We start from the raw sequence: 27,978 nt of genomic DNA on the forward strand, positions 1-27,978 counted from the left end.
ACCCCGGTAGGGATCAGATTTATGTTCAGAATTAGTACTCTTGAAGCTCTGACTCAGGTGAGGCAAAGGCAATATATGTAACCTAAATATTTGTACCCCTATAATATGCTGAAATAAAAAAAAATTAGCACTGTTATTTAACCAATTAGTGAATGGGAATGTAAATGAGAAAACACTCAAGGATTTCTTCCTAGCACTAATTATGAGGGGATTTTCATAAAAACCATTTAAGAAATACAGATGCCTATTTACTTTTCAGATTTCCAAAACCAGAGGTTTTATAACTTCCATTTATACTTAGTCCTGGCATATAAGCAAATGTATAACTACGAAGTCTTTACAGGGTTTCAGTTGCTAGAATGTAAAGCCACAGAAGAACCTGCAGACATGTAAAACAACCGGGCAGCATTCGAGTCTTTCCTTCTGTGGCTAAACTGCTCTTACTCCCAACTCATCCCCAGATATTTCATTCTGTATTTATTTAATTACTGTTTTGTCTTTCCTAAACCACTTTCGTAAAGCTTGTATCTCTCTTAAAATTCAATGACTGAATATAGTATATTAAAATTCTAATAAGAGCCTCCGTGCCCACTAGAAATACCATAATAAGTGTAAAATTATATTACTAACCATTTTTAAAACTGCATTTGCATTTCAACTCCTATCAATGTATCCTACATGGACACAAATAGTTATTTATAGTAAATTTATACTATTAAATATTTTATATAAGTATTTGAAAAATAAGAAAACGATTAAATCATTATGTTGCATACATGTTCAAAAGAATGATATAAATCTATGTACTGACATGGAAAGATCTCCCAGACATAGAAAAATATGCATATTTTGTAGAGTTATATGTTTGTGTACATATGCTTAGAAAAGGCCTGCAGGACACTTACCAACCTGTTAGCATTGCTTTTCTGTGGGGAGGAATATGGGATTGAGAAAGAGGGTGAAGAGTGATTTATTTTTACTTTAATATTTGTACATTGTTTGACAATTTGCATCAAGCATATATTCATTGTGTTGTGTGTTATAATCACATACAAAAGATTTCATTTGGAAGAAGTCTTATACAAACCTAAGTTGCAATCTACTATGTTCTCAACAGATTAAAATGAGGAAATATTTAAAATAATTCATAGAAAGCTTGAAAGAATTTCAAAGCAAATTTGCCTTGTCACTCTTTAATTTTCTAATTCTGTTTCTAAGGAAAATTTTTCAATATTAATTAAATTCGGAAATATAGACTAGTGATTAAAGTGAGGTCAGGTTAATTGGAAAAATTTGGAATCATTTTAAAAAGGAAAGTACATATTGGAAAGTCACTTCTTAAAAAAGTTTACAAATTATTTGAACATACGAAACTTATTCCAAAGTTCCTCTCTTAAGAATTCTGGGTATGAGGGTTGGAAGAATGATGTGTACAGGGAAGAGAATGAGAAATAGTACAGAAGAACATATGACTATAATCTGGGAGTCTTAAAACTGCTGGACAATCATGTTAGGTCCAATCCTTATTGTATGTTAATTGACTTGAGCTGTTGAGTTAACAAAGGTAGAGAAGAGCAAGTATCTTTTTCTAATAGGAAGAAATTCTGACTATAGAGATGCTGGAAGCATTAGCATAGTCATCTTCTTTGGTGATTGTAGTTTAGGAGTGGCAGCAACGTCAGCTACAACCCAAGGATAAGCATTGACTGCCTTACCACAGTAAGTACAGGGCAAAGAAGATGATAAGGCAGATTTGCAGATATGTTTTTCTCTTTAAAAGAAATTTATTAAGAAATATAATTCCATGCAAGTTTTGAGATTTGAAAATCTATACCTAGAAAATATGCAGATTTCGAGTGAGGTCATTGAGACCCAAGTCCTTTGGCCTACCTCAGTGAAAATCCTGGAGAACCACCATGAAAAGCAGTGACATAAGCTGGCACTAGCTTTGAGTAAGTTCATTGTCCCAGGTGGGGTTCAAAAGAAAAAATATTAATGGTGTCTATGTTTTCTTATTTCCTCATATCTTTTATTTTCTTATGATCAACCACTCATTATTTTGTTATTTAATTAATGGCTTTTGTTTTAATAAAAATTATATTACTAAAAAGAGCAAGCATGGTCTTTTTCAGTCCATTCCTACATCTCTCTCTTCTGTTTGAAGCAGGACTAAATTACAAAGATATGCACCATAACATGGAACCGTCATTAGGCAGGGGTCATTGCCTTAACTTCCAGACAAGACATTTAGAGAAACAAACCCATCTCCAAGACCAGCCAACCTTGAAGATCTATGTGCTCAGTCTTCCACGTGACTACCACATGGCTGCTGTGGAACCACTGCCCACTCATGGTGTGAGTAATTCCAAGCAGTGAAGTATCAGATCAGGGTCCCTTCACCCTTTTATTTGTTACCTTTGCAACTGGCATATACCTTCACTCCATTCATTAGCTTTGCTGCTGGTACACACATACACACACACAAACAAACACGCACACACAGACACACACACTTAGAGAGAGAGAGGGGAAAAAGGAGGGGGACAGGTGGGGAGCCTGAGAGAGAGAGATAAAACCCCAGTGACCATAAGGCTTTGAGGAAGTTAAGATTAACCTTATAAAAATTTGAAAATATCCATACCTGCTTGTCTGGATAATTCAATACAATTTTTACAACATTATGGCACATGGTGAGGGAGAAAAAGCTTATGGAAAGTTATTGGTATTTTATCAGTATTTGAAATAAAAATTGTAAATAGATCTGTTACAAATACTCAAAATTCTCTGCCCAATTCAACCCAATTTTGGTCAACTTCATGGCATGATGTGGTAGGGAAGAGGAAGCCTGTTACAAGTTTCTTGCTATCTTATCACTATTTCACGTGGAAATCATATCCAAGATTTAGTAAGAGGATTTAAATATGAGTTTTTTAAGCTAACTTAGTTAGCTTAAAAAAAAAAGAAGAAGGTAGAAGAAAGTGTATTATTGCAACAATAAAGCAACCTCTAAATAAAGAAGTTAGGTACCAATACCACCAAATGAAGCAAATTCTGTTTTAGAACTGGGGGAAAAAAGATAGTTGTGATGTGGGTATTACACCTCAAGAAGACAAGCTATTTGCTGTGAATCATTGGTACATAACCTGAAACAATCTTGTAAACTAAAATGCAAAATTACAGTTTGGAATTATGAATCAACATATTTCTTAAATAATCTGCACACAAATGCAATTCAAGAAATGTCTGATAGCCATCCAAACGTTTTTATTTTTTTTTCCAACCTTGTGAGACATTTTTCATCCAAAACAGCCCTTAGTTTAGGCATTGCCTCCCCAATAAAAGCCTTCTGTGGATCCAACAATTTCAGTTTGAATCTTCAGTGAGTAAAATATTATAGTATTTTTTAAAGGTTGGAAGAAAGAAGAGCTAATCCACACACCTCTAATAGTCTCTTCTCAGTGACCTTCGGTTTTAAAATTATGATCTTAAACCGTGTGAATCTGGAATTCACAAAGGTAAGTTATGAGGAGAAAAAGATTTCGAGCCTGCTTTCACACTAGTACAGTGAACCTGCTTTCTGCCAAAGCTTTCAGAGAACACAACCTATGTTACAGAAGTAACAACTGCAGAAATACAATTTAGGGAAAATTAACCTTTCCACTCTAGAAAGACTTCAAAGTATCAGTAAGAACTGATACTGTGAAACATAGTATTAGGATGTAGTTATGTGGAAAAGCTCCATGACATGTTTTCACCTAATGAAGACTTAATACAAACCTCAGAATGAGTAAACTATTAGGTATTTGATTTTTAAAAACTTATGAAAATATAACTTTTAAACTCATCTGTATCAAAAATGAAACTTTACCACCTGTTTTTCACTCGTTTACACTCAATCAAAAAAATGTTGAAATTTCTTGTCAGTAGAAGAGATGGAAGTCTTTCAAAATAAACATTTAACACTATATTTGCAACCTGGTGGAAGAGGATAAGTGTTTCAATCAGTAAGCATGACCTGCCCTGATATAGTTTTCTTTTTTCCTACTCTTCAAAATAATACAGCCCATTATATTTTCACATAAATTTAAAAAGATAGCCACTCACTTTGAAAATAGGTAATTCTCCATTTTAAACATCAATATCTAAGTTGGCTAGTGACATTTTACATAATTCAATGTACATACATATATTTTAAAAACAGAAAAACTTCTGTATGCAATTTGGAACATAAGTAAAAAATAATGTTTAATGAATAAGCATTGGATATCCACATAGCATCAGAGAAAAATATTCTGACTGGTACATAGCATAAAGCAGAAAAATTATTATAACACTTGGAAAGCATGCTTTTTGTAAAATATTCTATCTCTTAGATCCCATGTGATGTTGCTGTTGCTATAGTAACTGTATTTTGTTCAGAAGAAGATACTTAGGTACAGAATGCTTACATTTACTCACCAAATTCTCAGTGAAAAACATTACAAATAGAAGTGATGAATTAAAATTCTCAGTGGATAAGCAGTTCTTATTCCCTAATTTTAAAATTACCATCAAATAATTGTATTCAGTATATTTTTATACAAATATTGTTCTTCATGAAAATCATCTTAAAAACAAAAACGGCTGAGCTAGAAAGAATTTTTAAGTTCTCACAATTTATTAGTTTGCATGGAGGATAATATGCTAAAAACATTAATTACTTTAATCTATTCTTAGCTAAAATTATACAAATATTTTTTAATTTTAGTTTTAAACATCCAAAGGCTGGTTTCTACCCTCCCCTATAATGAGTCTTATAAAACCTGCTCAATAGCACATATGTTGAATAAATACCTCAACACACTAGATTTGCCAACAAAGTTCTAAAATCAACTTTGTAAATGTCATGATTCTTAATGCTATTGTGGTATAAATGAAGAGCATTCCTTGAGTCCATTTGGCTAGGATTGCTAGCGTACTTTGTTTCCCCAAGAGAAGAAAGAAGAGTAGTAAACCATTTTTGCAGAATGTCATTCTCTCACAACAGTTTATGAAAGAAACATCTGTGACAAGAATCTCTAATGCTTTTCTCAAAGCCACAGCTGACAGTAAAAGAGCATTGCTAAAAGTGGCAAATCAATCCCATTCCGCCCTTCTCAGAGCATGACACCTAATTTGCTATGTCTCACATGTATTTTCCTCACATGTACTGAGAGACTGTGACATTGATGTGGTGGCTTTCATCCAAGCCTCAGCTGAATAAACACTTGGGCCATACAGTGGGCAAACTGGCATCCTTAAAAACGTCTTCTGTCCCGGCAAGTTAACTTCACCTCAGGGAAGCATTTTTCTAAGTTTTAGTTTGCAATTTGGGTACGTAAATGGAATCTCTGAATTCTGTTTGGAAAACCTTAAATCACCTGACACACATAGAGCACATTCTGTATTTTTTAAACTAGTTTTCCCAGGATAATGAAATTTTTGTATTACTACTTGAAAACATATCCAAACACAACAGATGAAATGAATAATAGTGTATAGGATTTTTAATCAAATTATTTCATTGCAGAATATATGCTTTTAAAAGAAACATAAGAAATAAACAAGTAAGTCTAAAATATATATCATTTTTAATAAGCAATTTATTGACATATAATACATACCAAAAATATTTACTAATCTCAAGTATACAGCTTGATGAATTTTGTAAACCGAATGTATACACTTGTGATCAAGTAATAGAACACTATCAGCATACAGATCCCCCTTTAGGAAGGTTATGCCTTCCTGAAGATATAAAATTACCATTAAATTTAACACAAAAATCTTTAACAAATGGGAAATCTCCATATAAATGATATCAAGCAAATAATTAAAGTTTTAATAAAGAATATGAATACATCAATGGCCCTGTAATTAATGAGGATATCTCTTTTTGTATATCTTCTGTGGGGCTGCAAGTGATTCTTTTTTATCTCTCAACAATGAAGGAAATCACCAATTACCATTACCCCCAAACTATGCCAATTTTTTTTTTTACACCATTGAAGTTTTATCAAAACACAGGGGTAGAAAAACATGCAGGCGTGCATGTCATCTCTGCCATGATTTGTTTTGATTACTCCATTTCTCTTCCTTCCAGAAAACTTTAATGTAAATTCCTTTTTCAATTTTAATTATCCTTAACAAGGGAGAATACATATACTATAATTTTCTCTGTCTCTCAGATTTCTCTTTAATATGATAATTTCCACAGCAAAATAATCCATTTTCCAAAACCTAAAATTGATGCAGGATAAATATGTTCAGTCTTGCTCTTTGACCCATAGGGTACACTTAGATGCTCTGTTTATGACACCAAGTAACCTGCACAGGCCCGTGACCACCTGAAGCAGTTCCAATCTCTATTAGCCCCACCCATATTCCTGAATGTCAGACTAGAATTTTAGTAGCCCAGCCGAATGCCTTCATATAATTTTCACATACACACCTGAAGAGCTCAATGTATTCAGAACTAAATATTCTCTATTTTAATTAAATAACTTAGAATCCCAAACCTCGAAGTTATCTTTGGCAATGCTCTTTTGTCAACACTTACATTCAAATTCAAACACTAAGGTTTACCATTTCTACCTCTAAAATATATTTTAAATCTGTCTCCTACTGTTCTTTCTCACTGCACGGAAGTCCTTATTCTTTTCAGAACATGCTATTATATATGCCATTTCATCCTTCTAGGATGACTTTACCCTCTTTTGTCTTGTAAATGCCTTCTTAGCCTTAAAGCCCACCTTGAAATGGCTCCTCCTCCAGATGCCATCACTGATCCCAGCCCACACTACGAGTAGAATCCTCCTTTCCTTCTGTCATAAAATATGTTTCCTTTCACCATTACATGATTTTGTATCTATGTCCTCTACTGGAACAGGAACACCCAGGCTGGAACAAGCCTTCTTCATCTTGATCTTTTCAATACCTAGGATATAAGCTGGGATATAATATATGCTAAACAAGCAATGAGAGAATGAAATATGATAAAATTTTCTTTGCCTAAAAGGCATGGAATATCCAGAAGATCTCTTTGAGTAAATCACAGTCTGTCTGAGTCTACTTCTCTTATCTCAAATTGAATGGGATGCATGGCTGATATAGCAGAGAATTCACCACAAAAGTGAGCCCCAGTGTTTCCAGCAGCACCCAAGAAACACCAGGAATTGCTGAGTCATCAGAGGCTGGGAGCAACTAGGGGCAGGGCATGGAAGAAAAGATAATTAACTAAAGAGGCAACCAACACTCAGGACATGTCCATTGCTCAGAGGATGCAGTGCAGTGTGTTCTCTCAAAAGGCAGAAGGGTCTACTGCATTGTAGGAAGGATGAATTCAAAGCAGTTTTTAAAATGAAAATTTTCTTTTAAAAAAGAAAGAAATGAATGGGTTGGATTAAACCTTGTCTCATACTTGATGAATTGCTATTATTAAAATACGTTTATGATTCACATATTCCATGCTGTTTGTTTTATTGCTGTCCTGGGGTGTTTTCTTTCAATAACTATACCATCAGTGCCCTTGGACATAAATGTGAATCATGAGGTTCTAATAAAGCTTTAGCCTACTACTGCACATGTATACCTTAGAATGTTCTATCTTAAGGTAATATAGACATGATGGTATAATTGTATTTGAAAGGCCTAATACAAAAGGATTTGTTTCCCATACAACAATAAGGACAAAAAAAAAATCAGAGAATTTTTGAAATTAAAACCTACAGCTCTTCTTCACCTGTGATACTTGAAAGTTAGCAAAGATCATAGTCTTCTTACCCACAGCCACCACCCCTGATCAATAACAAAATCAAGCTTCAAGAGACTTCCTATCTAACATTGACTGTGAAAGAGATCTTCCACTCCATCCAAATCACAGAATCCTGGAAGCCCACAATGTTCAGTTTGAAGAGTACTTTCTTTCCAAGAGAGGAGACCCTTGCAAGAGCAAAGGCATGGAATGCACAGGGAACTTCATCTGGATCACTTTTTCCCATAAATGGGACTCTGTTTTCTAATCTTCAGAATCAAGGGTATTATCTTGGTACAATTTTTTAAAAAATACTTTGGGATGCTGAAAGCCTTAAGTACTCATCAGCAACATGAACTGAGCCAGAAGGCAACTTCTCAGAGCCACCAACACTTTTGAGAGACAGGTGACTCTTTAGACCTGCTTCACAGCAAAGTGCATAAGATCATATGGAAATAATGTATTTATATTAATTTTAGAAGATCCACGATCCCTGATGTCCATGCACATATCCCATGTTAAAAGTCCCTAATATAAATTACTGCAAAATATATTTCAGCAATTATTAAATGATTCTATACATCAAATAAACCTTCAATTTCTGCTTAAAGAAGGAAATGTTGCCTAAGAACCTTTTTTAAAAGTTAAAATAAAGTTTATTTATCATCTCTGCAATTATGTTTCCTTGTTTTAAAAAATCTCAAAAGAGGACTAGATTTGATGATTTTTGATATCTTTCTAGATCTCAGGTTTGGTGAATCTAAAAGCATAACTCTGGGGGACTTGCACAAATCAGACAATATAAAGCTTTAAGTTAAAAGCTCCTAAATAGCAAAAACTAGTTGTTTATTCATTCAACAAAAATTTGATCATCTAATATGTGCCAGGCTCTGTTGTAAATACTGAGAACACAGTAAGAAACAGTAGTAAAGAGAACAGCCAAAAATCCCTGATTATATGGATGAAAGTAACGAGAAAAGATAAACAATAAACAATACAACATGTAACATATATCATTTATTAGATAGTGATAAATGTTAAGGAAAAAATAAAGCAGAGGTGAGGAATATGAAATTCATAAGGGTTGAAAATGTAGATAGGGTGATTGATGACTTTTAAAAAAACACATGAAGGATAGGAGCATATAATTTCAGTAAAGATGTATAAAATAACTCAAACCAGATTTCTTATTGAAGACAACTAAAAGAGTAGGGATAATTTTTTTAAATGTTCTTAAAAATATCAAGTAAACAAATGAGTCAAAACCAGGCCAAAATATCAAAGACCTAAAATCCCAGAAAGGTAAACTCAGAAAATGGAAGTTCTCTCTTAAAGAAGACTCTATGATTTGAGGTCACAGATTATTTATATAAAGAATTAAAATGATTATAATGAGATATTACAGCTAACTTAATGCCAATAAATTTGAGAATACCAGTGAAATGAACTAATTCCTTCAAAAAGTTTGGAAGAAGCTGGTTCATTTAGGATATCAAGTCTGAGAACAATGATTTTCCCACCAACAAAACTCAGATCTAAATAATTTCATTGGTAAATTCTGCTATATGCTAAAGGCAGAAGTAATTGAAACTTATAAAACTTTTCCAGATAATAGAAAAGCGCTTATACTCTTCAATTTACTTTATGAGCTCAACTAACTTTGACAGAGACAGAACATAAAAGGAAAAACAATGACTAATCTCAGTCTTATACATAATAAAAAAAGTTAAAAACAAAATATTGGCAAACTGAATTCATAATTATATAAAAATGATAATTCATCATGACCAAATTGGTTTTATATCAGAAATGCACAGCTGATTTAACTTTATTTAATGTAATTTACCACATAAACAGTTTAAAGAATATAATCATACAATCATCTTAATAGATGCAGAAAATACATTTGGTAAAATTCACCATCTGTTTGTGATAAAAAAGACTTAAAAAAAAAACCTTTTAGCTGGCCAAAATAGAAGGGAACTTCAGAACACTGAAGAATAGTGTCTACAAAAAATCTACAGCAAATATCATAATAAGTGGTAAAACATTACAAATTTTCACTTTGAGGTTGGAAACAGGACAAAGATATTCTCTATTCACAATTCTATTCAACATTTTAATTATGTCATAACCAGTGCAGTAAGATAAGAAATAACTCATCTAAGAATTGAAAGGAACAAATAAGACTGTCATTACTCTCAGCTAACATGATTATTTACATAGAAAATCCAATAGAATCTACATATAGGTTACTAAGATAAATAAAATATTTAGTAAATTTGTTGAATAAAAATTAGTACATAAATTTAATGCACTTTTATATGCCAGCCACAAACAAAAATGGAATTTAAAATAGCTTCCTTTAACAGAAATCCATTTATGATTACCTCAAAAGATGACAACTACTTAGGAAGAAATCTAATAAAATATGTATAAGGCTTCTACATGAAAAATTATAAAATGTCAACAAGAAACATTAAAGACTCTCAAAAATTGAAATATATCTATTGTTTAGGGGCCATTTGTATATATTATTGACTCAATGTTGAAACTATGTTAATTCTTCACAAAATATTTTACAGATTTAATATAATCCCAATCAAATATCAACAGGGTGTTTTGTGTAACTTGGTGAGCTAATTCTAAACTTTATATAGAAATGCAAAAGATCATGTGTAGACACAATGCTCTTAAAGAGGAAGAACAAAGTGCAAGGACTTGCTCCACCAGCTCTCAATTGAAAGAGTGTATATTCATAGGTGAATAGAAGAGAACAAAACTCTTATGACAAAGGTAGTATACAGAGCAGTATCAAAAGAATCATATTCAATAAATTATACTACAACAATGGGTATCTATATTGAAAAAAAGTGAAGAAAGAGATCCCAACTTTACATTATACACAAAACAAAAATCAAACCAGGATATAGATATTTTTGTACCTGTTTTAAAAATCTTTTTCTACCCCATGATCATAAAGAAGCTCTTCTTAATTATCTCCTGGAAGGTTTATGGTTCTTTTCAAGTTATACATCTGCCTTAGTCTATTTATGCTGCTATAACAAAATACCTTAGACTGGGTAATGTGTAATAATAGACATTTATTTCTCACAGTTCTGGAGGCTGGGAAGTCCACGATCAAGGTGCCGGCAGCAGATTCAGTACTAAGGGCTCACTCTCTGCATCCAAGGTGGTTCCTTGGTATTGCATCCTCCAGAAGGGATGAATGGTGTATCTTCATGTGGCATAAGAGTGGAAGGACAAGAAGGCCTAACTAGTTCCCTCCAGTGCTCTTATAACAGCAACAATGTCATTGATGAGGATGGAGCCCTTATGACCTAACCATCTCTCAAAGACCCCAATTTCTACTCCCATGATCATGGTGAATAAGTTTCAACATATAAATTTTGGAGGGGCACACTCATTCAAACCACAGCAAGTCCTAATAGAGAAATTCATTTTCTTGACCTTGGAAAAAGGAAAAGATTTACTAAGTAACACACGCATGCACACACACACACACACACACACACACACACACACACACACACTCTAACCAAAAATAAAATAAACAAAATGTAAAAATTGATATATTTTACTTAAAATACATCAATTCAATTTTTCAGAGGCATTACTAGGAGAGTAAAAAGATAACCTCCAGGAGTGGAGAAGACAATTGTAACAAATGTAACAAGTAAAAGACTAGTATTGATAATATACAAATAACTGTAAATCAAAAGAAGAAAACTGATAGAAAGATGATCAAAAGACCTCAATGTGCATTTCATAAAATAGGATGCAAATGGCCTATGAACAAAAGAAAATCTGCTCAACTTAATTATAAATGAGAAAAATGCTAATTAAAATTATCATGGAAAATGTTATATACCCATTAGATTAGGAGAAAACCCAAAAGCCCCAAAATATTAAATGTTAGCAAGGATATGGAATAATAGGAATTATCTCATGATCCTGGTATGAACAAAATGGACACAAACACTTTGGACAAACGTTTGGCATCATGTAGTTAAGTGCAAAAATCACTTTGTGTATACTGTAACATAGCCATTGCAGTTCTCCTGTACACTCTGAAGACAGGTATATAAACTGAAAGTAATTCAAGTCCATCCAGAGTAGTATAAATAAATAAATTTTGGTATGTTCATGCAATTGGTCACTATAAAGCAATGAGAAGAAACAGTTTAGATTTATTCACAGAAACCTAGATGAATCTTTCAAACACAATGCTAGATAAAAAATGTGAAAAACCAAACACTTACACTATGATTCCATTTATATAGGGTTTGAAAACAGGAGGAAAATAGAGTATATTGGTATAAGATTCATAGATAAATCTTGAAAATTTAAGAAAAAAAGGCCTAGTGCAATGATGACAATGAAAGTCAAAATACATGGTTACTTCTATTGGGAAGTATTATCAAAAAAGGACACAGAAGGAGTTTTGGATGCTTAAAAGTACAATTTTGTGCTTAAGTGGTGATTACATTAATGGATCATTGTTAACTTATTCATTTATTTTTTTCCATTTTTTAAATTTCAAAATATTGAGGGAGTACAAATGTTTTTGTTATATGGATAGGTTACATAATGCTTAGGTTGGGACTTTTAATATGTCCACCACCAGAATAATGTTCATTGTACCTGATAGGTAAGGTTTTACCCCTAACGCCCCACCCTCCCACCTTTTATTGGTTTCCAATGTTCTTTACATCACTGTGTGCCTGCGTGAGCCCATCTTTTAGTTCTCAATTAGTAAAGAGTACAGGCAGTATTTCCTTTTCTATTTCTGAGATACTTCGCTTAGAATAATGGCTTCCAGTTCCATCCAAGTGACTGGAAAAGACATTATATTTCATTTCCTTTTATGACTGAGTAGTACTTCACGGTGTATATATACTACATTCTCTTTTTCCACTCATAAATTGATTGACACTTAGGTTTATTCCATCTATTTGCAATTGTGAATTGTGTTGTGGTAAATATTTGAGTGCAAGTAACTTTTTGATAAAATGACTTCTTTTCTTTTGGGTAGATACTCAGTAGGTGGATTGCTGAATCAAATGGTAAGTCTTTATTTATTTCTTTGAGGAATCTCTATACTGTTTTCCATAGAGGTTATACTGTTATGCAGTTCCACAACAGGGTATAGTGTACAAGTCTCTCTATATCCACGCTAGCATGTTTTTTTTTTAACTGTTGAATAATGGCCATTTTGACAGGGCTAAGGTGGCATCATATTGTGGTTTTAACTTGCATTTTCCTGATGATTAGTGATATTGAACATTTTTTCATATATTTGCTGGCCATGTGTCTATCTTCTTTTGAAAATCATCTGTTCATGTATTTTTCCCACTTTTTAATGGGGCTGGTTTTTTTTTTTTTCCTTGCTGATTTGTTTGAGTTCCTTATACATTCTGGATATTAGCCCTTAATCAGATGTATGGTTTGTGAGTATTTTTTCCCATTATGTAGGTTGTCTACTAACTCTGTTGGTTATTTCCTTTGCTGTGAAGAAGTTGTTAATTTAGTTAAATCCCATTTATTTAGTTTTGTTGTTGCTGTATTTGCCTTTGGGGTTTTATTCATAAAATCTTTGCCCAGACCAATGTCTAAAAGAATTTTTTCTAGGCTTTTTTCTAGAAATTTTACAGTCCCATGCCTTACATTTAAGTCTTTTATTCATCTTGAATTAATTTTTGTACATGGTGAAAGATACAGCTTCTCTTTTAGTCTTCTGCAAGTGTCTGTCCAGTTTTCCCAGCACCATTTATCTAATAGAGCTTTCTTTCCCCAATGTATGTTGTTTTCTGCTTTGTCAAAGATCAGTTGGTTCCAGGTAGATGGTTTTATTTCTGTGTTCTGATTCTATTCCATTGATGTCTGTCTCTGTAATACATACTACTTTAATAACAGTACTATGCTGTTTTGGTTACTATAGGCTTGTTGTATAATTTGAAGTCAGGTAATGTGATTTGCTCTTTTTGCATAAAATTGCTATGGCTATTTGGGTTCCATTTTGGTTCCAAATGAAGAGTAGGCTTATTTTTTCTAGATCTGTGAAATTTAACATTCCATTTGGTTGGAGATTGTGCTAAATCTGTATAAAACTCTGGACAGTATGGACATTTTAACAATGCTGATTCTCTCGATTTATGAGTATGGGATATTTTTCCATTTGTTTGTGTCATCTGTGATCTCTTTCATCAGGGTTTTGTTTTTCTCTTTGTAGAGAACTATCAGCCCCTTCGTTAAGTATATTCCTAGGTATTTCATTATGTTCGCAGCTATTGCCAATGGTATTGAGTCCTTGATTTGACTCTCACCTTGACTATTATTAATATATAGAAGTGTTACTGATTTGTGTACATTGATGATATAATGTGAGATTTTCCTGAATTTCTTTATCAATTCTAGAAGTTACGTGGTGAATGTTAAGGGCTTTTTAGATGCAAGATCATATCATCAGTAGATAAGGATAGTTTGACCTCTTCTTTCACAATTCGGATACACTTTATTTCTACCTCTTGCCTGATTTCTGTGGCTAGGACTTCCAGCACTGTGTTGAATGGAAGTGGTGATGGTGGGCACCCTTTCTTGTTCCAGTTCATGTGGGAAATGCTTTAAACTTTTCTCCATTCAGTGGGCCATTGGCTGTGGGTTTGGCTTATATGGCTTTATAATTTTTAGGTATGTTCCTTCTGTGTCAGTTTGTTGAGGGTTTTTATCATGAAAGGGTGCTTGATTTTATCAAATGCTTTTTCTGCATCTACTGAGATGATCACATGGTCTTTGTTTTTGCTTCTGTTTATGTCTTGAATCATATTTATTGATCTGCATACATTAAATAGTACTTGCATCCCTAGGATAAAAGCCATCTGATCATAGTAAATTATCTTTTTGATGTGCTGTTGAATTCAATTTGATAGAATTTTGTTGAGAATTTTTGCATCTAGGTACATAAGGGATATTGGTGTGTAGTTTTCATTTTTTTGTTATAGCATTTCCTGGCTTTGTTATCAAGGTGATACTGGCTTCAGAGAGTGAGTTAAGGAGGAATCCCTCCTTCTTGATATTATGAAATAATTTCTATAGGATAGGTATCAATTCTTTTCTGTAGGTCTGGTGGAATTTGGCTGTGAATCTATCTGATCCAGGGCTATATTTGTTGTAATTTTTTTTATTACTGTTTCAATCTCACTGCTCATCATTGAACTGTTCAGTACTTCCATTTCTTCCTGAATCAGGCTTGGAGGCTGTGTGTTTTCAGGAATTTATCCATTTCCTCTATGTTTTCTAGCTTGTTTACATAGAGGTTTATGTAGTATTCATGGATGCCATTTTGTATTTCTGTGCTATCAGTTGTAATGTCTCTTTTTTCATTTCTGATTGAGTTTACTTTTGTCATTTCTCTTCTATTTCTGGTTACTCTGGCAAGTGTTCTATAAATATTGTTTATCTGTTCAAAGAACAAACTTTTTGTTTCATAGGTTCTTTGTATTATGTTTTTGGTTTCCATTTCATTTAGCTCTCCTCTGAGCTTTGTTATTTATTTCTTCTGCTGGATTTGGGCTTGGTGTGCTCTTCTTTTTCTAGTTCTTGAGATGTGACATTAAGCTGTTAATTTCAGATCTCTCTGTATTTTAAATGTATGTATTTAGGACTATGAAGTTTCTCCTTAGGACTACTTTTGTTGTATCCTATACATTTTAAAAGTTTGTGTCCTCTTGGTCATTCAATTCAAAGAATCTTTTGATTTGCATATTAATTTCATCATTGATTCAAGCACCATTCAGCAGCATATTAATTTCATCATTGATTCAAGCGCCATTCAGCAGCAGGTTGTTTAATTTCTATGATTTGTTTAGTTTTGAGTGCTTACCTTGGAATTGATTTCTAGGTTTACTCTATTGTGTTCTGAGAAGGTACATTGTATAGCTTCTCATATTTTTTGTGAGACAATTTGCTTAAGTTGGTAGTAATAATATCAGACAAAACCAGACATAAAATTTTAGGGTAGCAGATTTATTAAACATTATGACATATTGCCTCCTTAAAAATAACTTTAACAAATGAAATGATGAATTGACAAGATTTTTGTGGCAAGTGATATTTCTCCATAACAGAGAAGGTCTCATATCCAGCAAGCAAAGTAAAGCATTTCTAATAATAGAAATATTAATAACAGTAATAGTTCTATGTATTGAACACTTATTCTATGCAAGCACTGTTAAACACTTAATATATAATATGTATTTAAACCTTAACATAACCCTAGGAGGTATGTACTATTATCTTCATTTTGCTATTAAAGATACAGGCCCTATGAGGTCCAGAAACTTGCCTAAGGTCACAACTAGTTAGGAGTAGAGCTGAAGTTCATCCTCAGGTTGCTCAAAAACCGACAGTGTCATACTATATGACTAATCTATCTTCTTTTCTATGAGGCAAAAAGACTTAGTCTATATGTTGATAGTATAATTTTTTTTTAGAAACATACAGGCAGAAAGAAAGGAAAAACAAAAGTCCATAGTATCATCTTTGGCACTTTTCCATAAAGTACATTAGCATGTTAGTATAGAAACAGTTGTTGGCAAAAGAAATATCTAAGCTCTACCTTGCTTTCCTGTCTCATTTAGACAGTTAATTCATTTTATCCAGTCTTGAGCAAATTCTCATGGTGCACTAAGCTGTTTTTATGAGCAAATGTCACAAAGTACACTTGAATACCTCCAGATTTTTTTTAAAAGTAAGATACCTTTTTACATTTGATTAACGTTGCTGCTACCTAAAGTATTAATCATGGCATTTGAAATTGATACAAGTGCAATCTTTTTTTTTTTTTTTTTAGATGGAAAAATCAGCTCAGAAAGGCCAATTACTTCTTTAATAGATCAGTTTTTTGACATAATAACTCACATCAATTTTAAATACTATCACATAAAGCATGGTGGAGAAAAAGAAATTTTGCTTCATAATTAGAAAAACTCACAATAAAACTTGCCAAGTAAAACAAAAACGAAAAAAGCCATTTGAAAATAAATACAGTCCATGCCAAAGTAGTATAAAATGAAGCCGGAAGTCTTTTGAAACCATTCTTTTCAATATTTTCTCTTTTTAACGATTTTCTGAAGTTGGTGAGACTTTCGAATTCAAGGGTTGCTGAGCTGTTCTGATTTGGCTCCTTTGGTATCTGTTTTTTCACCACTATTGTCCTTGGATTTTTCTTCTTCCTTAACATCGGCTTTTTTGTCTTCTGTTTCCTTCTTATCTTCTTCAATTCTAGCTTTCTTCGCTCCTTTCTTATGATCAGCCACATTTCTACGACCTCCTTCTCCTTCATCCTCAGAATCTGAAAATTCTTCATCACAAGCTATCCGCTTGTCTGATGCTCGAATAGAAATTCTTTTGTCTGGATCTTCTCCATCTTCATCTCCACTGTCTTCATGAACAGCATCTTCTGGAATAGCTTGCATTTGGACACCAGGTGCATGAGGTAACATGCGCAAGTTTTCAAATAAACGCTGTTTTATCTTTTCCATATATTCTGGAGTATTCTGGTTTGTCATGTTTGAAGGACTAATATGCAGTTTGAAGTCCGGTCCGAAATACTCAAAGTAATCATTATATGGCAACTCATTAGGAATCTCACAATCTAGGGCAACTGCAGTCTCATATGTCCAACATCGAGCAACATTACGGATTGTGTAGCCACCGCCTCCAAGCATCAGTAATGGTAGGTTAAAAGTTTTTACAACTTCTACACATTTAGCATGACCTTTCACTGTTAGATTGAAACAACCAAGTCTATCACCAGATAATGAGTCTGCACCACACTGTAATACCATGGCACTAGGCTGATACATCTCCATCACTTTTGAGATAATAGGCTTAAATATCTGTCCATATGACTCATCATCTATACCATCTCTCATTGGAAAATTGACAGCATAGTATTTGCCTTTTCCAGCACCAATATCCCTCAAGTCTCCCGTGCCAGGAAAGTATTCCCCATATTTATGGAATGATACAGTCATTACACGATCTGTTGTATAAAAAGCTTCTTCAACACCATCACCATGATGGATATCTATATCAATATATAAGACTCTCTGATGATACTTTAGTAATTCAAGAATGGCAAGCACAATATCATTAACATAACAGAACCCTGATGCTTCTGATTTCTTAGCATGATGTAATCCTCCAGCCCAATTAACAGCCATATCAGTTTGTTGTCGGTTTAACTTCACGGCCCCAGCAACTGAGCCGCCAGTTGAGAGCTGACAAAACTCAAAGAGTCCATCAAACACTGGACAATCCTCTCCAACATTAAATCTCTGCATCTGCTTACTATACTCAGACATGTTATCTGGTCTTATTGACCGCAAAAATTTGATATACTCATCACTGTGGTATTTTGTCATTTCTTCGGCAGTGGCTTTATGGGGCCTATATATTTCCATTTTTCTGTATAAGCCATAATTTAACAGCAAGTTATGGGTCATGCGGATTCTATGAGGTTTCATGGGATGACCTTGTCCATAATAATAGTTTCCAATATCACCATCGTAGTAGTAACAGACTTTCTTCTTGCCGCCTCCTTGACTGTACGCCATGGGTTCCCCGGCCACCGCCGCCTCCGGCTCCGGCTCCGGCTCCGGCTCCGGCTCCTCCTCCTGCTGCTGCCACCGCGGCTCGGCGGGGAGAGAACAGGGCTGGGGGGCAGGTGCGGGTGGCAGATCCCGCGGGGAAGGGCGGGTGGGAGGGAGGATCCGAGGGGCGCCGAGAGGGCTCGGTACGCCCGGCCGGCCGAGGGGCCAAGAGCGCGGAGTGGGGGGTGGCAGCGGCGCCAACTCGCGACACTGGGGAGGGGGAGGGGCACAAGTGCAATCTTTATGATTTTTAAAAAAGAAATAAGAAAAGAATAACTGAGGAAAAATATAATTATAATTATTAGTTGATCAACTTTTGGGAGAAGACTTTAAACAGTTAATTTTCAGTTTTAATGGAAGAGTATAAGGAAAAATAAACAAACGAACCAGAAAATAAGATGAAAAATCAGGAAATATATATGATTTGTTAAGAGAATCTGGCATTTTGTGAATCACAGGGTCCCCTCTTTCTTTCTTTTCTGAGGGGCAGAGGTACAGTCATTTCAAAACACTAAAAATAATTATTTATGTTGTTGTATTTAATTGCATTGCTGACAGCCAGTATATATTTTTAATATACAAAAGCAGCTTCAGAATTACATGTCTCCATGGTTGGAAAAGCAGCATTACTTTGCTTTACTATGTGTCTTAGAAATTCCTACAAATTTTTTGTTGTTGTTGTTTTCCTGGATAATTTGGGGCACTGAATTTAGAATTATCTTTCCAGTGCAGAGATTTTTTCGGAAAGCTAAACTATTCTGTATACTGCAATGGTAATACTTTTAATTTATCCATGTGTCAAAACTTGTAGAAGTATACAACACAAAGAATGAAACCTAACATAAACTATGGGTTTTAGTTAATAATAATGTATCAATATTGGGTTTTGGTTCATAACAATATATCATCAGTTGTAACAAATGTAATAATATATCATCAGTTGTAACAAATATACCACACTGATGTAAGATGCTAACTGGGAAGCGTGTGTGGTGTGCACGTGTGTACGTGTGTGTGTGTGTGTGTGTGTTCGTGTTTGGAGAATGGTATATAGGAACCCAGTACTTCCTGCCAATTTTTCTGTAAATCAAAATCTGATTTTTTTAAAAGTCTATTAATGAAGAAATTAATTTTTAAAAATTGTAAATCTAACTACAGACTAAAATTCTTTTTTTTGTTTTTGTTTATTTTTTTGTTTTTTGGTTTTTTTTATTTTGGCATATTATGGGAGTACAGATTTCAAGGTTTCAATAAATGCACTTTTTCTCCCTCCCCCCACAAGTCTGAGCCTCCAGCGTGACCATCCCTCAGATGATGCACATGTCACTCATTATGTATGTATGTACCCACCTTCCTCTCTGCTCCCCCCTCCCTAATACCCAATTACTGTAGTACCTATGTGTCCACTTAGGTGCTACTCAGTTAATACCAATTTGCTGGTGAATATATGTGGTGCTTGTTTTTCCATTCTTGGGATACTTCACTTAGTAGTATAGGTTCCAACTCTAACCAGGAAAATATAAGATGTGCTATGTCACCATTGTTTCTTAGAGCTGAATGGTACTCCATGGTATACATATACCACATTTTATTAATCCATTCTTGGATTGATGGGCACTTGGGCTGTTTCCACAGCCTTGCAATTATGAATTGTGCTGCTATAAACATTCAAGTGCAGGTGTCTTTTTTGTAGAGTGTCATTGGATCTTTTGGGCAGATGCCCAGCAATGGGATTGCTGGATCAAATGGTAGATTCACTTGTATCGCTTTAAGGTATCTCCATATTGCTTTCCACAGAGGTTGAACTAGTTTGCAGTCCCACCAGCAGTGTAGGAGTGTTCTTCTCTCTCCACATCCACGCCAGCATTTGTTATTTGGAGATTTTTTGATAAAGGCCATTCTCACTGGAGTTAAGTGATATCTCATTGTAGTTTTGATTTGCATTTCCCTGATGATTAGAGATGATGAGCATTTTTTCATATGTTTGTTGGCCATTCTTCTGTCTTCTTTAGAAAAGTTTCTGTTCGAGTCCTTTGCCCACTTTTTAATGGGGTTATTTGATTTTTTCTTCCTGATTTTCGTGAGTTCTAAGTATATTCTAGTTATCAGCCCTTTATCGGATACGTAGGATGCAAAAATTTTCTCCCATTCAGATTAAAATTCTTTATCTACAAGATAAAATAGAAATTTTGTAGCTAGTGCACATGTTTTTCATTTTCTGGCCTCTTGATAATTCTCCTGTATTTCTCTAACACTCTCCATACTTCTACTGTCCTTCAGGTACACCAAATTATTTGTTATTCTCAGTTGGGCCATGCTGTCTCAGGCCTACATGCTGTACACAGGCTATTTGTTCTGCCACATCCTTTCATCCAGAGTTTCAGCCACTTTTCATCTTTCATATCTCCTTTCACCTATCAATGCTTGGAGCCCTTATGCCCACCCCAACAGAAAGCTGCTATGACCTCAGTTAAGACTCCTGAAACCTTGCCCTGGCTTCTATGTTAGTACTTCTCTATTATATTGTAATTATTTACATGCTTTGTACTACTTCCCCAGTGGGCCTTAAGCATGGCTTATATTTTATTGAATAAAATAGTGCATGGGTAGTCAAACACAGTGGCTCACGCCTATAATCCTAGCACTTTGGGAGGCCAAGGCAGATGATTGCCTGAGCTCAGGAGTTCAAGAACCAGCCTGAGCAAAAGCGAGACTCCATCTACACTAAAAATAGAAAAATTAGTTGGGCACAGTGGTGTGGGAGGCTAAGGCAGGATGGTCACTTGAGCCCAGGAGTTCGAGGTTGCAGTGAGCTATGATGATGCCACTGTACTCTATATAGCCCAGGTGACAAAGGAAGACTGTGTCTCAAAAAAAATGCATAGGTGATACCCAACTCACAAAGTTGTTATAAAACTATGTAAAAAAATGGATATAAAGCCCTTTGTAGACTATCAGACACTATAGAATTCATATTTGTATATTTATCTATTCTATATCCAAGTGCTCCGCATGGAAGTCAGGCCGGTCCATTCTATAATGAAATTTTGAAGAGAGTTAAAAATTACACGTTTTTCATGATTAAGCCTGTAAGAATTTCAAAGACTATGAGCATGATTAGAAATGTAAAGACCGCTCTCTGACATCAGAAAGGCTGTCACCTATATTGAGACAAGATATATGGGAAAAAAGTCTTAGAATAACAAATGATGCAGGCTTGCCTATGACTGAGTAAGCATTTGGTGCTTTAGGAGTTACTACTAAGTGTACTAAGAGTGGGCAAGCCATACTGAAAAACCTGGTGTTGAACTAGTTCTTTCTTATATATGAAGGGTCACAGTGTTTTAATTGAGTTGGCACAAGAAGGGGCTAGTATGCTCTTTTCCATTAAATTTGATATATTGTGAATACAACTTCCTCTTTGAAATCTTCTCATTCACTGATTTCTGTAGCATTGACCACATGATAAAATCCTGTTTAATCTTCTAGGCTTAGCTCAAATGCTACTAAAACCACCCATAGAAGTATCTCTCTCTCTCTCTCTTTCTCTCTCTCTCTCTCTCTCTCTCTCTCTCTCTCTCTGTCTGTCTCTCTATCTATCTATCTATCTCTTTGTCTCTCTCTCTCTCTCTCTCTCTCTCTCTCTCTCTCTCTCTCTTTCTCTCTCTAAATTTCCAGGAGTATCATATAGTTTAGGATCAGGTTCAAAATTACATGATAGAGTCATTCCTCCATGGCCCCCAACCCTCAATAATGCAAGCAATATAAATACTTACTTACTTATTTTTTAACTCTACATCATAAAGTACTCCGGCTCCTTTTACTTTTCTATTCCTTTCTTGCTTCTATTTTAGGCTATTTCATCAGCTAAGGTGGTTTGCTGCAGCTCTAACCACCTTATTCAAGGTTCAGACAGCAGGATATAGAAAGGAAAGAGGGACAAAAGGGATGTGTGTCTATACAGAGCTTTCCAAGAAATACAACTCAAAAATTTTGGCTTTTATTTCATTAACCAGAGCATCACATGGCCAGATTAGTTGCAAGTAAACTTGGTGACAAAGCCATAATTAATTATAGTGATGGCTGAGAAATTTGTAGGCCACAATAGACTTGACGTTTGGTATCAAGAAGAAGGGAAGCATAGATATTGTGTGGGTAGCTGTTAGTTTCTAAAACAAGCATGTTCTTTGTATGTTTCTTGGGCCGTTTATCATTATCTTCTTTTCATGCCAGTTATTTGTGACATTGTGTTCTTCCCTTCATAAGACCCTAATTCCTTGATGGAATGGACATAACTTATAAATGGTTAAAGAGTATTAGTTAAGTCTATGAGAACTGAATGGAACCAGAGCGCATGTGCTATGGAATATTGGGAGACAGAAATACAATGCAGATTAAGGCTAGGTTGATTATAAAATTAAATAATAAATAAAGATATCATTTTTAAAAGTTATAAGCATGTACTTCAATTTCTATGAAAGACATAATCTTTTAATATTTAGAAGTTTAGCCCTCAATTTACTTTGAAAATGTTGGTAACGAAGTGACAACTATTGATCTCATATTTTTCCCAAGAGAATTAAGTGAATATGATATTCAATATCCAAAGTTAATATGGAAAATAAGGAAAGTTAGCTGATGGAAAATCTGGTTATCAGAAAGTCTACACAAAGAAATGGCCCTTCCATGCAAGAAGTTCCTTCAAAAAGATAGAGAACACCACATTTGCCATTTCATACAAAACCTCCTTGATAGAGGTCTGCTTTGATATGTTTTTCTTCATTAAATAGATTTTTGGGGTTTTGTGGGGATTTTTCTTAAATATATAACTTCTAACACTAAAAAGGTTTTCAAAACCTTTTTGGTCGCTACTCTATTCAGTATAGACAAAGTACTCTAGTTTCTTATATCAACAGTCTCTAAGTTTTCAAAATTATGGATCTTAAGGATAAAACATTTTAAACTCCTCTTAATATATTAAAACTTACTCATTTCTAAATTTATTGTGTATGTTATAAAACTATATGACTATAGAAATTAAACAAAGGATGATATAAAATATATATCCCTGAAAATTTACTATTTCCTTCTTACTTTGCAATGAATCATCTTGCATACATGTTAACATCCATATAACAAACCTTATTAATCTCCCAACACCATCTCCCTGGCCCTTGAATTCCTTCTCTATCTTGTCAGAGATTTGGTAGGACAACTGACGTTAAATAGTGCTTTTCAAATTTTTTGGACTCAGGACCCCTTTGAACTCTTAAAAACAATTGAGGACTTCCAAAAGCTTTTATTTATGTGGATCCTACCATTAGACATTTATCATATTGACAATTAACACTGAAAAATTTGAAACATATTTACATATTAATTCATTCCAAAATTTAATTAATAGATCATTATTACATATTGAAGTAAATAGTATCTTTAAGAAAGGAACTATATTTTCCAAACTTAAAAATATTAATGAGAAGAGTGGCATTGTTTTACATTTTGCAATTACTTTAACATCTGTCACAACTGAAAAACTAGGTTCACATATCTATTTCTGAATTGATTCTGTTGGTATATTTTATTTATGTTGAGGAATATGAAAAAGTCTTGTTTCACATAAATATGTTATTGAAAAGAGAAGTGAAAGGTGTAGATCCTGTTTCAGTCTTCTACATGTGTCTATCTAATTTTCCCAGCACCATTTGTTGAATACAGAAGCTTTTCTCCAGTTTATGCTTTTGTCTGCTTTGTCAAAGATTAGATAGCTATATGAGAATGGTTTTTATATCTGGGTTCTCAGTTCTGTTCCATTAATCTATGTCTCTATTCTTATGCCAGTTCCATGCTATTTTAGTTACTATAGCTTTGTAGTATAGCTTGAACTGTGGTACATTGATGCCTCCTAATTTATTCTTTTTGCTTAAGATTGTTTTTGCTATATGGGGTCTTCTCTGGTTCCATACGAAGCCTAGAATTATTTTTTCTAGCTCTGCAAAAATGATGTTACTATTTTAATAGGGATTACATGGAATCTGTAGATCACTTTGGGTAATACAAACATTTTAAAAAGTTTCTGCACAGCTGAGGAAATTATCAGGAAAGCAAACAGATAACCTGCAGAATGGGGAAAATATTTGCATGTTACACATCCAATAAAGGGCTGATAACAAGAATCTATATAGAACTCAGAGAAATCAGCAAGAAGGAATCAAACAACCCTATCAAAATGTGGGGAAAAGACATGAACAGAAACTTTTCAAAAGAAGATAGACTAACGGCCAACATAAATAAGAAAAAATGCTCAGCATCTCTTATCATCAAGGAAATATAAATCAAAACCATGATGAAATATCACTTATCTCCAGTGAGAATCGACTTATCAAAAAGTCCCAAAACAATAAATATTGGTGTGGATGCAAAGAGATAGGAACACTCATACATTGCTGGTGAGACTGCAAACTAGTACAACGTCTGTAGAAAGTAATGTGGAGATACCTCAAAGAGCTACAAGGAGAACTATCATTTGATCCAGTAACCCCATTACTGGGCATCTACCAAAAGGAACAAAAGACATTCTATAAAAAAGACATCTGCACTTGAATTTTTATGGCAGCACAATTCATAATTGCAAAGATATGGCATCAATCCAAGTCCCCATCAATACATGAGTGGATTAATAAAATGTGGTATATGTATACCATGGAGTTATACTCAGTCACACACAAAAAAAATTGGTGATCTAGCACCTCTTGTATTATCCCAGATAGAGCTGGAGCCCATTCTACTAAGTGAAGTATCACAAGAATGGAAAAACAAGCACTACAGGTACTCACCATAAAATAGGAATTAACTCATCAACACTTAAGTGCACATATAGTAATAACATTCATTGAATGTCAGGCAGATGGGATAGGGGAAGAGGGGATGGGTACATGCGCACCTAAAAGGTGTGGTGCCCACTGTCTGGGGGATGGATGCGCTTGAAGCTCTAAGGTGGGGCAAAGAAAATATATTGTAACCTAAACATTTGTAACCCTGTAATATCCTAAAATATAAAAAAATAAAAGAGAAGAATTCATGGACCCCTTGAAAGGATATCAGGGATCTCTATGGGTACACATGTTGAGAATTGTTGAGATAAGGTAATATTTAGCTACAAAGTGTTAAAAGGCAATAAAGAAAATCAATTATTTTTAAAGGATTGCTTTCATTATAAAAAGAAACAAAATTTACATAAATAAACTTGTTACTATTTGTTTGGAGGACTCAATTTGACCAATTTATAGAGCATGGTTTGCTATACTGGCACCTCTTTGCTTCCATTTAAATGATGATCCATAATACAAGTTCCACTTATACGGTTCTGAGAAAGAAGAGAGTTCTGTCAGATATTATTCATAAAATCTTTTAAACACCTATTGCCTGCTTAATTTTTAGAAAAGAAAATGTCTTTATTTATAAGCCATTTCATATCAAGGAGGTAATGAATGTGAAAGTGCTTAATCTCCCCTTCTTCTAACAGCCACTCCATGAGAAAGGCCCTTCAGAAAAAAAAAATAATATTTTGAGGAAAAGTTTTCTCCATTATCAAAAATGTATGTAAATATATACATACACATCCACACCCTGAAAATGTCTTAGGAAAAATAAATTTCTGTTTAACTGACTGGATAGTCTTTTTAAGGAAGATATGCAGGCTTGGACCTGTTTTCACATTTAATTATGATTCAATATAGCTTATACATTTGAAGGAGGCCCAATGTGGTATAAACAGAGCCTGGGAGAGGACAGAAAGTGTCATGAATCTCTTGGAACACATCCCAGGCTCTTCTTGGGTGCTGATGGTAACTTTCAAATTCTATGGCTGGGCCCACCATCATTTTCAAGGGACATATGCTTTGTTCGGATATGTCAGATTATATTCTATGCAGTAGAGATGAGGGAGCATGGGACTATTCCTTTTTCTTCTTTTAACTGATTCCTCTCTTTCTTTATGAAGTAACACCAATGTCACACCTAGTTTACTAGTTTTCTATTGCTGCTATAAAAAACTGCTACAAACTTAGTGACTTAAACAATACAACTTATATTTTATTATTTTACAATTCTGTAACACAGAAATCTGATATAGGTTTCACTGGTCTAAAATCAAGGTGTCCTTGGAGCTGCCCTCCTTTAGGGAGAGTCTAAGGGAGAATCAATTTCCTTACATTATTCAGCTTCCAAAGACCACCTGCATTCCTTTGTTTGTACCCTGTTCCTCAACCTTCAAAGCCAGATATGTAGCATCTCTGAAACTTCTGTTATCATATATCCTTCTGACCTCAGCTGGAAAAGGTTATTACTCTTTTAAAGACTTATGTACAGTTATGCATCCATAACAACGTTTATGTCAATGATAGACCATGTGTATAATGGTGATCCCAGAATACCATATTTTTACTGTACCTTTTCTATGTTTAGAGATGTTCAGGTACACAAATACATACTATTGTGTTAAAATTGCATACAGTATTCAGTACAATACCATGCTGTTCAGATTTGTACCCTAGGGGCAATAGGCTACAGCTGATAACCTAGGTGTATAATAAGCTATACAGTCTATGTTTGTGTCATTACATTCTGTGATATTCATACAACAAAGTCACCTAATGATGCATTTCTCAGAATATATCCCCGTCATTGAGCAAGTGTATGACTGTAATTACATTGAGCCCACCCAAGTAATTCAGGATAATCTCTACATGTCAATGTCTGTATCCTTAATCACATCTGCAAAGTCTCTTTTGCCATGTAAAATAGCATTTTCACAGATTCCAGGGACCAGGGCATGAACATCTTTAGGGGCTGTTCCTCTGCTTTAACATACCCAACTTAAATAAATCTCATTGGTTTTATTTTTGTTAATCTTCATTTTTAAATTGTCAAAGCAAAAAATGGCAGGCTGAAAGAGAAAAAGAAATAAATGGAAAAATAATATTAATGTTATCAACCACAGTCTGAAAAACACATGTTTAAAACTCTATTATCCCACGTATATTTAGGCTAAACAATAGAATTCCATTATTGATTGTGTTTATTATATAATCAATTTTAGTTTAAGAAATACAAATGTCTGCACTTCACAGTCAGCTCATGTATCATTTGGTCCACTGGTTGCCATGGAGATTGCTCATTTTAAGTAAATATTAGATAGCATATGGATCTGCATAAGATGATGTGATATGAATGGGCATGCATTCTGATGTGTATTTTTTATTCCCTAAAAAGGTGTTATTTTCTTTTATCCTTTTTAAAATCTGAACTTTTACCTCATTATCTTTTGCTTAACTGAACTTTCTGAATGTTAGAATGACATATATATTTTTTATTTACACATTAAAATGACACAAAGAAAAGGGAAACTCCATTTCATGTTGTTGATCAAATTTTTGAAATCAATATAAATACAAACAAACAACCTTAGGCAAATTTTCAATAGGTTATCATAAGTCAATTAACATTATTTAGGAGCTATATTCAAACTAA

The 27,978-nt window shown here is 34.1% G+C and overlaps 1 long non-coding RNA gene and 1 pseudogene across 2 annotated transcripts in view; both read right to left on the reverse strand.

The window, feature by feature from the left end:
* Nucleotides 1-27,978, reverse strand: part of LOC105881236 (uncharacterized) — a 289,089-nt gene that overhangs the window by 136,625 nt on the left and 124,486 nt on the right. The gene's annotated exons all lie outside the window — the stretch shown is intronic.
* On the reverse strand, nt 13,501-18,535 carry LOC142871896 (histone deacetylase 2 pseudogene; annotated as a pseudogene).

Source organism: Microcebus murinus, chromosome 1, assembly GCF_040939455.1.
Source record: "Microcebus murinus isolate Inina chromosome 1, M.murinus_Inina_mat1.0, whole genome shotgun sequence".
In the NCBI taxonomy this organism is placed as follows: domain Eukaryota; kingdom Metazoa; phylum Chordata; class Mammalia; order Primates; family Cheirogaleidae; genus Microcebus; species Microcebus murinus.